The 14592-nt window shown below is 41.2% G+C and overlaps 1 protein-coding gene across 1 annotated transcript in view; it reads right to left on the reverse strand.

Annotated features, from left to right (window-relative positions):
* Positions 1-14592, reverse strand: part of SYTL3 (synaptotagmin like 3) — a 101913-nt gene that overhangs the window by 69285 nt on the left and 18036 nt on the right. The window lies entirely within an intron of this gene.

Here is a 14592-nt window from a genome sequence, read left to right on the forward strand (position 1 = left end):
TGATTTGACTAGCTAGCTACAAAGCTGGGAGTTAGTGGCATACGATTAACTAATTTGTGATGCAGCAAAGCTGAAGTCTCTTGCCTCCGTTCATTTTACTCTATATTTAATCTGTATACGTAATGTATAACATATGCACTTGCCCAACACATAACCAAACCCAAATCCACCGCCGTCGAGTCCATTCCGACTCGTAGGGCCCCATGCTTTCTGAATAAATATACAAAGTGAAACAAAATTGCCATCAAAATGATCAGTGTATCACGTTAATGGTGGGAAGTGATGGCATGAAAGATAAGCTACAGAAAAAGTCCATACTCTCTCTATTTGGCCGAGCACGTTCCCGTTTGCACTACCCAGGGACAATCATCTTATACAATCATCTAATCATCTAATTTAATCCAAATTAATTATTTGTGAAGTTTATGCAAGAGCTAATTTGGCACATAGAGATTTGGGTGCAAACTCACAGGTCTCTTGGGCTTAAAACAAAACTCCGAAACTCATTGCTGTTGCGTTGATTCCAACCCATAGTACCCCTGTGGGACAGAGTAAAACCACAGGACTTCCAAGGCTATAATCCCTATGGGAGCAGACCACCACATCTTTCTCCCGCGGAGCAGCTGGTGGGTTCGAACTGTCAATCTTTTGATTAGCAGCTGAATGTTTAACCACTGCACTACCAGGGCTCCTTTGCACCATCAGTGCTCCTTCTCCTGGGTTTACCTGTGATTAAAGAATGGAAGGATAAGGATCCCGCAATCTAAACCCTGTGATGACCAGCCCTTATTGCATTCGAGGCTGTTGTCTTTGAGTGCTAGATCTGAGCTGCATCTCATGAGCACTGCTTGCCGGATCAGCCATTTCATAAGCAATGATTCCATGTGACCCTTTGTAAGGACTCCCTGTCTACATCAATCTCAAGTTTTAAAGGAGAGCCATGTATTGCTCTTATTGACTAAGATTCAAGTGAGCCGATCTTGCAGTGGGGTCACCGGCAGTGTCTCTGCCCCGGTTAGGGTAAAACAGGGCAGCCATGACTCACTGACCAATGGAAGCATTTATTATTTCTCCCCAGATGATTAAAGCAGCATTAGCTTCTTGGAACATTTTATGAGCTCAGCAATTGGTTAATGCTTTTAGACTTCTCAGAATCATGATTTGCTTCTTTAAAACTGTTTCAGTCAGTTGATTGAAAAGCCTCCAGTACTGAAGGGAGTACAGGACAGAGACCCAAGTCAGGGTCTGACCTCCTGCTAACTATGCCGTTCCCTGCATGTGAATAATTATAATTGCCAGGCACTTGGTGTATTTGTTGTTGTTAGTTCCTGTCAAGTTGGCTCCAACTCATGGCAACCTTATGTGTAACAGAACAAAACATTGCCTGGTCTTGTGCTATTTTCATGGTCTTTGATATATCTGGTGTATATCTGTTGCCATCGAGTCAATTCCAACTCATAGCGACCCTATAGGACGTAGCAGAACTTCCCCATAGGGTTTCCAAGGAGCAGCTGGTGAATTCGAACTGCCAACCTTTTGGTTAGCAGCCCGAGTTCTTAACCACTGAGCCACCAGGGCTCCATCTGTTGTATAGATGGTACTTAAAAGAAGTTTCAGCATGCATTTTCATAGTCTTGAACCCTGCTTATGCTGTCATTTCACTAGCAGAAGAGAAATAACTGTTGAAAAGCATGTTACAAATTCTAGCATACAAATGTTCAATAATCAGATGAATGGAGGATCCTAACAGAAAGATACTGTTGACCTCAATGCTATCACCATGCAGTGGGCCAAATACACCTGTTGGGATGCATTTTTATTTCGCATCCATGTTACTCGCATCTGCAGGTGGTTAAGCTATTGCCTTCGAACTTTATGCTCCAAGAAGACTGAGCATGATGTTCCCAGCGTTCCCTGATGTATCTCCCCCGTTCGTCTGAAAAAAGATGGAAAATTGGTCTGCTGAGTCAGGATTCTCCGAATGCCTAAAGAAGCCCATCTCTCATGAAGTCCTGCTCTCCAACCAGTGCCCTGGTGGCCAGGGGGCCTTGAGAGGGACCTCGTGGTTCATTAGACACCAAGCCTTAAGAACTCCAGATAAGCAGAATATTGGAAAACCAAGGTCAGCCTAACTTCTTTGTGATAGCTTGCCCAACTGCTTGGTAATTCCCAGCTAAAATCATCCTATGCATTGAACATTTTCTTACTTCAAATAGTCTTGCATTTAAGATAGTTCAAAGTTACACAGCAAAACAGTGGCTTTTCCCACCGGCTCTGCTGATCTGATCTCAACGTTCTTAACAGGAAGAGAGCAACGATCACTGTGATTAAATCCCAGGTGACGATGAGAGAAGTCAGAGAACCAAGATGAAGATAAAGAATGATTTTATCAGGCTGCTGGCAACACTTCTTGCGAAACATGAATAACTCTCCTTTACTTAAACTTCGGTGTTGTACCTAGGACTCCAAGTATGACGGGTGTATATGGCTAGTGCCCAGTGAATATGTGTGCATTGGTGACAGATAAGGGAGTTCTTAGCTGATGCAAATGGTTAAGTAGTTGACAACTAACCGAAAGGTAGGCAGTTCAGGTCCACCCAGAGGTGTCTTGAAAGACAGGCCTCATGATCTACTTTTGAAAAATCAGCCACTGAAAACCTCATGAGGCAGTTCTACTCTGCACACAGGGGGTCGTAATAAGTTGGAATTGACTTGTCGGTAAGAGGTTTAGTTTTGGTTTGGTGCCCAAATGAATACTCCCACCTCTGGAGGGGACACCCTGAGATTAAAGGGATGAGGTGGGATCCCAAATAGTTTGGGCCCTGGTAGCAGTGAGCACTGAAGTTGAAAGTGTTTCATGCTCTAGACACTTAGCATAGCACAGGAGTCACAAACTGAGGCACGAAGCAGAAATGATCAGTGACAAAGTGGGCTGGGCGTAAGACAATAGGGAGGGGTGAGTGCTGTGGTGAATTGGAGACTTAAGCATTAAATTGATCAATATTGAACACTGTGCAAGCCAAGCAAAACAAGGTCTGGGCTGGCCGCAGCCAGTTGGCACCCAGGTTTTGACTCCTGGCTTGTTATGCCAGATAACTAGGCAAGGAAAGTAAGAGAAAGATTGTACTGCAGTCTGGTGGAGCTATATTGTTAAGGCTGGATGATGAGAATTGGGTTAGATGCTGTTGACCTGGTAGAACTAAGAAGGAGACTCCACCATTACCAAAGGAGCAACGAAAAGGGTCAGAGACCAGGAGCACATTCTTGTTGGCAAATCCTCACCCTGGGTGTCTCAAGAGACAACCAAAGGCCTCTGAGACATTCTGCAGACGGAAGAATGGGGTCCTGAAGACCAGAGGAGCAGTATGCCCTGCACTTGCATTGCTATGGGAGCCAGAAGAATACTCCAGAAAGAGGTTTGTCTTTAAATGCATAAAAGATCACCTCTATGGAAAAGAAATACAAAGACATAAGGAAAACTGGGCTGAAGTGAAGAGACAACAGGACTAGAATAGAATAAAGGAAGACTTATCAGTTACCAGTTGCCATAGAATTGCCTCTGACTCATGGTGATCCCATGTGTGTCAGAGTAGAACTGCACGCCACAGGGTTCTCAATGGCTGAGTTTTCAGAAATAGACTGCCAGGCCTTTCTTCCAAGGTGTTTCTGGGTGGACTAGAACATACAACCTTTCAGTTAGCAGCTGAGCATTTTAACCATTTGCACCACCCAGAGGCTCTAAGGAAGATTTAGGAAACCGAAAATGCAAAAGCAGAAGTGAACTTTGTTTTACAGGCAGAAAGGACAAAATCAAGACTCTGGAAAGTTGAACCAGTGACTAACTCAGTAGAGACCCTTTCCCAGAACATGAAAGAAAAAGATAAAGACACTAAATGTCAAGGGAGAAGATAATAAATCTGGAGGGTAGAGAACACATTAAAATTTATTCCCAAGGTAGCCAGAGCAGGTGCATATAAGAATAATAAGAATAATCAGATCTGATTGAAGAAAATGTTACTGAGTTAATAAACAAACAAACTCAAGGGTTAGCAGCTTAAAAGAATGTAAAAGTGGAGAGATTCATACCCAGACATATACTAGAAACTGGTTTTAATTAGAAAAACCTCACACATTTCTAGCACATGAAAACCAGCTGACCAATAAATAATAAAACTCTCCTCAGACGTCTCTGTAATATTAAAATCAAAGCCTATGAGGAAACATGTACTAAATTTTGAGATTAAAAGTTTGTGACCTGCAGAAGAGGTAAAGATGGACATTAAATAGTGATAAAAGGGTCAATTAATCAAGAAGATTTAACAATCATAAATATATGTGCACTCAACATCAGGGCACCTAAATATATAAAACAAAAAACACTCACAGAATTGAAGCGAAAAATAGATTATACTACAGTAATAGCTGGAGACTTCAATGCAGCACTAACAATATTGGACAGAACATCTAGAAAGAAGATCAACAAGGAAACACAGGGACTGAAAGACAGTATGAACTAACTAGACTTGACAGACGTAGATACAACAGTCCACCCCAAAATAGCACAATATACATTCTGCTCCAGTGCACATGGATCATTCCCCAGGACAGACCACATTTTAGGTTATAAAGTAAGTCCTGATAAATTTAAAAAGACTGAAATCTTACAAAGTATTTTCGCTGACCACAATGGAGTGAAGCTAGAAATCAATAACAGAAAGAAAAAAAAACCCGGAAAATATACAGAGATAAGAAATTAAACAATACACTATTAAACTATCAATGGATCAAGGAAGAAATCACACTTTTTTTTAGAGTCAAATGAAAATGAAAGCACAACATACCAAAACTTATGGGATACAGCGAAGGCAGTATTCAGAGGGAAACTTATAGCAATAAATGTCTACGTAAAAAGAGAATAAAGAAATCAAATTAACAGCTCAACCTGACAACTCCAGGAACTAGAAAGACAAGAGCAAACTAAGCCTAAACCCACCAGAATAAAGGAAATGACAAAGATCAGAGCAGAAATAAATGAAATCAAAAACAGAAAAACAATAGAGAGAATCAATAAAACCAGAAGCTGGTTCTTTGAACAGATCAATAAGATTGACAAATCTTTACCTAGACTGACAAAGAAAAGATGCAAATAATCAAAATAAAAAATGATAGAGGGGACATTACAACTGCCCCAATAGAAATAAAAAGAATTATTACAGAATATTATGAATAACTATATGACAACAAACTGGATAACTTAGATGAAATGGACAAATTCTTAGAAGCACACAACCGACTCAAATTGACTCAAGAGGAAATAGAAAACCTTAACAGACACATAACAAGTAAAGAGATCGAATCAGTGATCAAAAACTTCCCAACAAAAAAAAAGTCCTGAACCAGATGGCTTCACTGGGGAATTCTACCAAACATTTAGAGAGAATTGACACCAATACTGCTTACACTATTCCAAAAGATAATAGAGAAGGAAGTAATACTGCCTAATTCATTCTGTGAGACAAACATAACCCTGATACCCAAACCAGACAAGAACACCACAAAAAAAAGAAAACTACAGGCCAATATCTCTTAAGAATATAGATGCAAAAATCCTCAACAAAATACTAGTGAACAGAATCCAACACCATATTAAAAGAGTGATAAACCAGGAATGCAGGATGGTTCAACATTAGAAAATCAGTCAATATAATACACCACATCAATAGAATAAAGGAAAAGAACCACATGGTCATCTCTATGGATGCAGAAAAAGCATTTGATAAAATCCAACACCCGATGAAAACCCTAAAGACAATTGGAATTAAAGGGAAATCCCTCAATATGATTCAGGGCATACGTGAAAAGCCAACATTACACTTAATGGAAAAAGACTGAGAGCTTGCTCTGTGAAATCAGCAACAAGACAAAGGTGCCCACTCTCACAACTTCTATTCAATATTGTATTAGAAGTCCTAGCCAGAGCAAGAAGACAAGAAAAAGAAATAAAAAGTATCCAGATTGGAAAAAAAGAAGTGAAATTATCTCTATTCATGAATGATATGATTTTATATATAAAAAATCCCAAGAAGTCCACAAGAAAACCTCTAGAGCTAATATAGGAATTCAGCAAAATGGCAGGGTATAAGGTCAACAAATAAAAATCAGTTGGGTTTCTATACACCAGCAATGGGAAATCTGAAAGGGAAATTAGGGAAACACTTCCACTTACAATACCATCTAAGAGAATAAAATACCTAGGAATAAATCTCACCAGGGACTGAAGAACTTACACAATGAAAACTATAAAACACTGCTGAAAGAGATTAAAGAAGACTTAAATAAATGGAAAGATGTTCCATGTTCATGGATTGGAAGACTTAGTATTGTTAAGATGTCAATACTACCCAAAGCAATCTATAGATTCAATGCAATCCCAATAAAAATTCCAACAGCCTTCTTTACAGAAATAGAAAAGCCAATCCTCAACTTTATATGGAATGGCAAGAGGCCCTAAATAGCTTAAACAATGTTGAAAGAGAAGGACAAACTAGGAGGACTAACACTTCCTGATTTTAAAGCATACTATACAGCTACAGTAATCAAAACAGCTTAGTATTGGTATAACAATAGACACACAGACTAATAGAATAAATTGAGAGTCCAGAAATAAACTCACACATCTATGGTCAACTGATTTTTGACAAGGGTGCTAAATACAGTCGATGGGAAAATAAAATTTTTTCAATAATTCGTGTTGGGAAAATTGAATTTCCATATGCAGAAAAATGAAACAGGATCCATGCCTCATACCATATGAAGAAACAAACTCAAAATGGATTAAGGACCTAAATGTGCAAACTAAAACCATAAAATTCTTAGAAGAACAAGCAAGGGCAATGCTGTCAGGCCTAGCTTTCAATAGCGGATTATCTAATATTAAAAAAGCACAAACCGCAAAAGAGAAAATAAATAAATGGAACCTTGTAAAAATTAAAAAATTTGCCATCAAAAGGCTTTACCAAAAAAGTGAAAAGACAAGCTACCATCTGGGAGAGTATCCTTGGAAATCATGTATACAAGAATCTAATAACTAAAATATATATAAAACTTTGACAACTTAACAACCAAAATATAATCCAATCATAAAATGGGCAAAGGATTTGAATAGACATTTCACCAAAGAAGACATCAAATGGCTACCAAACACATGAAAAAATGCTCAGGGCCATTAGCCATCAGAGATGCAAATCAAAACCGCAATGAGATACCATTTTCCTCTGTCTTAGTCATCCGGTGCTCCTATAACAGAAATACCACAAGTGGATGGCTTTAACAGAGAGAAGTTTGTTCTCTCACAATCTAGTAGGTTACAAGTGCAAATTCAGGATGTCAGCTCCAGGGGAAGGCTTTCTTTCTCTGTTGGCTCTGGAAGAAGGCCCTTGTCATCAATCTGCGCTTGGTCGAGGAGCTTCTCAGCGCAGGAACCTCTGGCCCAAAGGACTTGCTATTCTCCTGGCTCTTGTTTCTTGATGGTATAAGGTCCCCCGTTTCTCTGCTCACTTCTTTCTTTTATATCTTGATAGAGATCGGCTCAAGACACAATCTAATCTTGTAGATCTTATCAACATAACTGCCGCTAATCCCATCTCATTAACATCATAGTTATAGGATTTACAATACATAGGAAAATCACACCAGATGACAAAATGGTGGACAATCACACAATACTGGAAATCATGGCTTGGCCAAATTGATACGTGTATCTTTAGGGGACACAATTCAATCCATGACACCCTCCCACTAAGATGGCTAGCCCTGGTGGCACAGTGGTTAAAAGCTATAGCTGCTAACCGAAAGGTCGGCAGTTGGAATCCACCAACAGCTCTCTGGAAACCCTATGAGACAGTTCTTCTCTGTTCTATAGGGTAGCTATGAGTTGGAATCAACTTGATAGCAACGAGTTTGGTTTTTTGGTTTAGAATAGCTAAGATAAAAAAACAGAAAATAACAAATGTTGGTGAGGATGCTGGAGAAATTGGAACTTTTATCCATTGCTGGTGGGAATGCAAACTGTTACAGCTGTTGTGGAAAACAGTGTGGCAGTTCTTCAAAAAACTAAAAAATACAACTATCATATGATCCAGCAGTTCTTCTCCTAGGTATATACCCAAAAGACTTAAAACCAGAGACTCAAAAACTGACTTGCACACCAGTGTTCACTGAAGCACTATTCACAATAGTCAAAAGGTGGAAAACAACATAAATTCTCATCAACAGATGAACGGATAAACAAAATGTGGTACAGACATACAGTGGAATACTACTCAGCCAGTAGGAGAAATGAAGTCTTGAAATATGTTACAGTATAGACAGAGCTTGAAGACATTACACTGAGCGAAATAAGCCAATCACAAGAGGACAAATATTGTATGACCTCACGTATATAAAAAGATAAGAAAAGCCAAATGCATAGAGACAAAAGTTTATTAGAGGTTACCAGGGGGGGAAGGCGGGGGAGTGGGTTAACAGTGATGGAAAAATCACATGGATTAAGGGTATTGCACAGCCAATTGTTGTAATTGCTATCAATAAGTTGTACACCTGTAAAAAGTTGAATTGGCAAAAGTTGTGTGATAGATATATTTACAAAGACAAAAAAAAAAAAAAAAGAGCAGATGCTGAAGCTGCTTATGTACAACCAAACACCTCATGGGATTTGGTTCCTTGGTTTGGAGGTTTAGGGTCATGGTTTCATGGGACATCCCAGTTAATTGGCCTAATAACATGTTTAGTGCCTCTGTTCTACCTCCTAGTTCGGTGTATAGTGTCTGGGGTCTTAAAAGCTTACAAGAAGCCATCCAAGGCACAGCAATTGGTCCCTATTCACCTAGAGCAACTGAGGAAGGAGAGTCAGGAATAGGAGGAGGACATGAAATGTATGGCTAATTGCCTCCATGAACAACTGCCTCCTTTGCCATGAGACCAGAAGAACCAGATGGTGCCCAGCTAGCATTACTGAACATTTTGATCAAGGATGCTATAGGAGAATCCTGATCAAAGGGGGAAAATACAGAACATAATTTCAAATCCTCATGGATTCTAGATTTTCTGGAGCCATGGAGGGTGGATGAACCCCTGAAATGACTGCCCTGAATTAATCTTTAAACCTTAAACCAAAAATCCCCTGAAGTCATCTTAAAACTGAACAATAGTTTAGCTTAACTAATAAAAAAGGCCCACCTTGAGCATTACGCTCTTTTAAGAACTATATGTATGGGATCAAATTGATAACAGCAACTCGAAAGATTAGATAGGAACCTAAGGGGGCAGTGAGTTGATGCTAATGAGGGAGGAACAACTCAGAAAAGGAGGGTGACAATGGTTGCACAATTCAAACACTGTAATCCATGTCACTAAATTGTACATGTTGTTAGGTGCCGTCGAGTCGGTTCCTACTCATAGTGACCATATGCACAACTGAAGGACACACTGCCAGGTCCTGGGCCATCCTCACAATCCGTAAGCCCACTGCTGCAGCACACTATTAAACTACCAGTGGGTCAAGGAAGAAACCTGTCCACCGTGGGTGACCCTGCTGGTATTTGAAATACTGGTGGCGTAGCTTCCAGCATCACAGCAACACGCAAGCCACCACAGTACAACAAACTGACAGACGCATGGGGAGATTGTATATGTGGAAACTGTTGAATTGGTGCATGTTTTTCTGTGTATAATCTCAACAACAACAAAATAAATAAAATTTAGGAAAAAAAGGGGTTGTGCCCCAGAATATTTAATGCCCAGTGAAGTCATTATTCATGAACAAAAGCCACTGAAAAGCATCCTCAGATATGCAACGGCTTAGAAACAGACCACCCACATGCTCTTCTGGGGAAAAAAAATCCTTGAAGAAGTACTTAAGTTGACTGGAAAAGTGAATCAACATAAAGAACTTGTGAACTGCAAAATCATGGTCTCAAAGATTAGCAATAAGCATTGGCATTGGTTAGAACACACGTTTGGTTTAATAACTGCTGTATCATTATAAAACATCGCAGATGACAAAAATAATGATTGAAGGAGATGCTACATAATATAAAAATTAATAATTCATAAAAATATAAATATTTCAAAATGATTGACCAAATGAATAAAATTGGTTACTAAAACAGTTTCACTGGAATCACACCACAAAGTGTACTGGATGTTAAACTGGTTTTGAAAGGTCACATGTACACTTGCTTGTGTTTTATCATAATCTCCAGAACCTCACTCCAACAGTAAATTTTTTACACTCAATAAATATTTATAAATCCTTTTCAAAAATCTACTTGTCCACACCTTCTCTTTAAGAATGGCCAGCCAGCCCTCCCCATTTTATGAACACCATTGCCATATAACTGCTGTCCTGCTTTTACTGCCAAACTCCACCCATAGTTTCCATTTTCTACTCTTCCATTCTCTTTTTAAGAGTTTCCAGGCATCTTCCTGCCAAATTTGATACCTTTCCCTATTCTCTCACTGGGCTAAAGGGCTTCTGTCTTCACTCCCAGCTCTAATATTGCACAAGTTACGGAATGAAGTCTCCTGAATCTCTGCCTTCTTTTTCTCACCTTGGGGTCACTGGGTGACATAAATGCTTAAGCGCTGGGTTACTAACCAAAAAGATTGGAGGTTCAAGTCCATCCAGAGGCTCCTTGGAAGATAGTCCTGGCAATTTACTTCCAAAAAATCAGCCACTGAAAACCCTGTGGAACACAGTTCTACTCTGATACACATGGGGTCGCCATGAGTTGGCCTCCACTCAGCAACAATTGGTTTGGTTTGCTTTTTGGTTTTCTCACCTCACCGCCATCTTTCCTAACTCAGAACGTAGCTCAGTCTCTCTCTGAGCACCCTGACTGCCTGTGAAGCCCAAACACTCCCATAACTTTAACCACCAACCTTCCAGACCAGATCTCAAGCCCCTGCCTCTCACCTGTCCTCCAGAATTTTGTCCCATTTACAGAGTAGCTCAAAATGAGTCCTCCCGTCCTCTCTCATGTCAAACTCAAGAGATCCACAATGGGATTAATTTTCTTCCCTGAACCATCTCCAAGTCTCTCAAACTTAATGTTATGAATTGAATTGTGTCTCCCAAAAATGTGTATTAACTTGTCTAGGCCCTGATTCCCAGTATTATGTGATTGTCCACCATTTTGTCATCTGATGTTATTTCCCTATGTGTTATAAATCCTACCTCTATGATGTTAATGAGGCAGGATTAGAGGCAGTTATGTTAATGAGGCAGGACTCAGTCTACAAGATTAGGTTTTGTCTTACATCAATCTTTTTTGAGATATAAAAGAGAGGTGAGCAGAGAGACAGAGGGACCTCATACCACCAAGAAACAAAAGCCAAGAGAATAGCGTGTCCTTTAGACCTGGGGTCCCTGCACTAATTCTCCCCCTAAACCAGGGGAAAATTGATGACAAGGACCTTCCCCCAGAGCCAACAGAGACAGAAAGTCTTCCCCTGGAGCTGGCACCCTGAATTTGGACTTCTAGCCTCCTAGACTGTGAGAAAATAAATTTCTCTTTGTTAAAGCCACCTACTTGTGGTATTTCTGTTACGGCAGCACCAGACAGCTGAAACTCAACTCATTGCATCAAGTCGATTCCAACTCATAATGACCCTCACAGGATGGAGTAGAACTGCCCCATAGGGTTTCCAAGGAGCACCTGGTGGATCTGAACAGCCAACCTTTTGGTTAGCAGCCGTAGCTCTTAACCACTACACCACCAGGCTTTCCACTAGATAGCTAAGACATTAAAAATCTAGGAACCATTTTCACTCTTCCCTCCCTTTTATCTTATGGGAACCAAGTTCTGCCATTCCTTTTTTGAAACGTCTCTTGTATTCTCTCCATCGCCATAGCAATCAGTCTTCTCACATCATGCCTCATCCTCCTTGCTCCTTTACCTCCATCTCTCCACCTGAGTCTGCCTTTGAACAGTGCAGACTTGGGGTATGGCTTCTTCTGGCCAAGAGCAGATATCAAACCCCATCTCCTGCTGCCTCGAGCCCAGACTTTTCTGAGAGGCCTTGTGTCCCAGCAGGCAGGAGAAGGCACAGATTAAGGGTGCAGGCACTAGACTCGGGAGACCTGGGTTCTAGTCCTGACTCTGCTTCTTACTGACCACATGGCCTTTGGCAACGATCTTATATCTCTAAGCCTCCATTTTCCCATCTGTAAAATGAGGATATAGTAGTAACCAGTTACCGTTGAGTCGATTCCAACTCACGGCAACCAACCCTATGTGTGTCAGAGCAGAACTGTGCTCCACAGGGTTTTCAATGGCTGAGACCTTTCAGAAGCAGATTGACAGGTCTTTCTTCCAAGGTGCCTCTGGGTGGACCTCAGTTAATTGCCAAGTATTTTACCATTTACACCACCCAAGAAGCCTAAAAACCAGTTGGTATCGAGTGGATTCCAACTCATGGCAACCAACCCCATGTGTGTCAGAGAAGAACAGTGCTCCATAGGGTTTCCAGTGGCTGATATTTCAGAAAGTAGATTGCCAGGGCTTTCTTCTGATGTACCTCTGGGTAGATTGGAACCACCAACCTTTTGGTTAGCAGCCACGCTGTTGGCACCACCCAGGGACTTCTACTACCCTATAAGGTTGTTTCAAGGTTTAAGTAAAACACTGGGTTTAAGATGCTCAGCCCAGCGCCTGCACAGGACGAGAGGTCAGCAGCATCCCTGTGTGGCTCCTCCCCGTCAGTGCCTGACTCCCTCTCTAATCCTTACCCTCCTTGAGGACACTCCAGCCACAGGGGGCTCTGGACTTCGGCTTGAGTGTCAGCCCCTGCAGCTCTGAGCTGTCTGAGAATACCTTCCCCAAGGCAGAACCTCAGCCTGAACGTCTCCGGGGACCTTAGCAGGAGCCCAGGCCACAGACACTTCAAAGGCATCTTGCCCTGTAGCAGTCTCTACGTTGGTTTGTTTTATTTCTGTGTGTGTGTTTAATTTGTTTTTATTGCTGCCCTAGTGCTTCCCCTTTCTTGATTTGCAAAATCTATTTTCCTCATCTTGCTCCTACAATGGGTCTACTTATTCTTGAGAAATCAGGCTCTAGTTGAGGGAGAAGGAGGGGGTGAAAACTGACTGGGGTCAAAAACCTTTCCCAGGTCCCCCAATATGTGAGCCAGTTATGTTTAGGAGTTCCTGGGTGGTAAGAATGGTTAACACTCTCCACTGCTAACTGAAAAGTTGGGGGTTCAAGTCTACCCAGAGGCACCTCAGAAGGAAGTCCTGCTGATCTACTTCTGAAAAAGCAGCCACTGAAAACCCCACGGAGCATAGTACTATTCTGACACACATGGGGGCGCCGTGAGTTAGAATCGACTAGAAGGGAACTGGTTTTCTCTTTGTTTTGGCCCTAAAATAGGACAGCAGCCCAGAGTGGACAAAGTCAAGTGGCGTAGAGGTAGGAAAGAGAAGGTGGGTTTGGGAAACCATGTGATATTAGTAAATTATTCAGCTCTCTCCCTAGAGGATTTCCTGTGTAAATTCACTCAAAGTAATGCAGTTATCTTAGGTATTTTGAAAAACATCTTTATTTCAAAATAAGGAAGCTGGGGTTTTAGAAATCACACCTCGTGCGCTGAGAGATAAAGTTACAGCACACTGGGCCCTCTAAGGCGGAGATTTCAACACTGCAGAGCTGCTTGGCAGATGGCCTCAGCAGCCTGTCTGCTGTTTTGATTTTTATCTTGTAACTATTAGAACAACAGCAACAAATACTGAAGAATTTCACAACTTACCAGGCAATGCTCACCACTAGACTTCAGATATGCTTGGTTTATTCAAACTCGGGAGAAGATCTCAAGACCTTTCTAAGGACGATTTGGAATTGTTATCAACTCTCTCAGAGCCCAGACCTGCCAGAGCACAGGGTAGCTGGGCAGCTCACAGAAATTCTTTATCTTTCCCTCTCTGCACGCTCAGGAAAATCTGAAGGGCACTGGCTTCAGCAAATCACAGAAATACGAGACGCATGAGGGGAACCCTGACATAAGTCTGTGTGACTTGGCAGGCAGCTATAGAAATAGAAGATATGCAGTTCAGAAGCAAAGAAATCAGGTCAAACAACTTCCCCTTTCTTTGGCTGAATGATTGAAATACTTTAAGCCTTGCAAAGCAAGAGGACATATAAATGGTTCGGCTGCTAACCAGAAGGCCAGCAGTTCAAATCCACAAGCTGCTCCTTGGAAACCCTATGGGGCAGTTCTACTCCGTCCTACAGGGTCACTATGAGTTGGAATCGACTTGACAGCAATGGGTTTTTTTTTGTTTGTTTGTTTGTTTAAATGTCTTCCTTAGAAGTGAGGATGGCAAGACTTCGACTCACTTACTTTGGACACGTCATCAGGAAAGATCAATCGCTAGAAGGACATCACAGTTGGTAAAGCAGAGGGTCAGCAAAAACGAGGGAAACCTTCCATGAGATGGACTGACACAATAGTTGAAACAATGAGCTCAAATATATCAATCCTAGATTCACACCAGACGAACTTTTCTCCCTTCTCCCAAGTTCCAAAACTGAATGA

The sequence above is a fragment of the Trichechus manatus genome, unplaced genomic scaffold (genome assembly GCF_000243295.1).
Source record: "Trichechus manatus latirostris isolate Lorelei unplaced genomic scaffold, TriManLat1.0 scaffold00002, whole genome shotgun sequence".
NCBI classification, from domain to species: domain Eukaryota; kingdom Metazoa; phylum Chordata; class Mammalia; order Sirenia; family Trichechidae; genus Trichechus; species Trichechus manatus.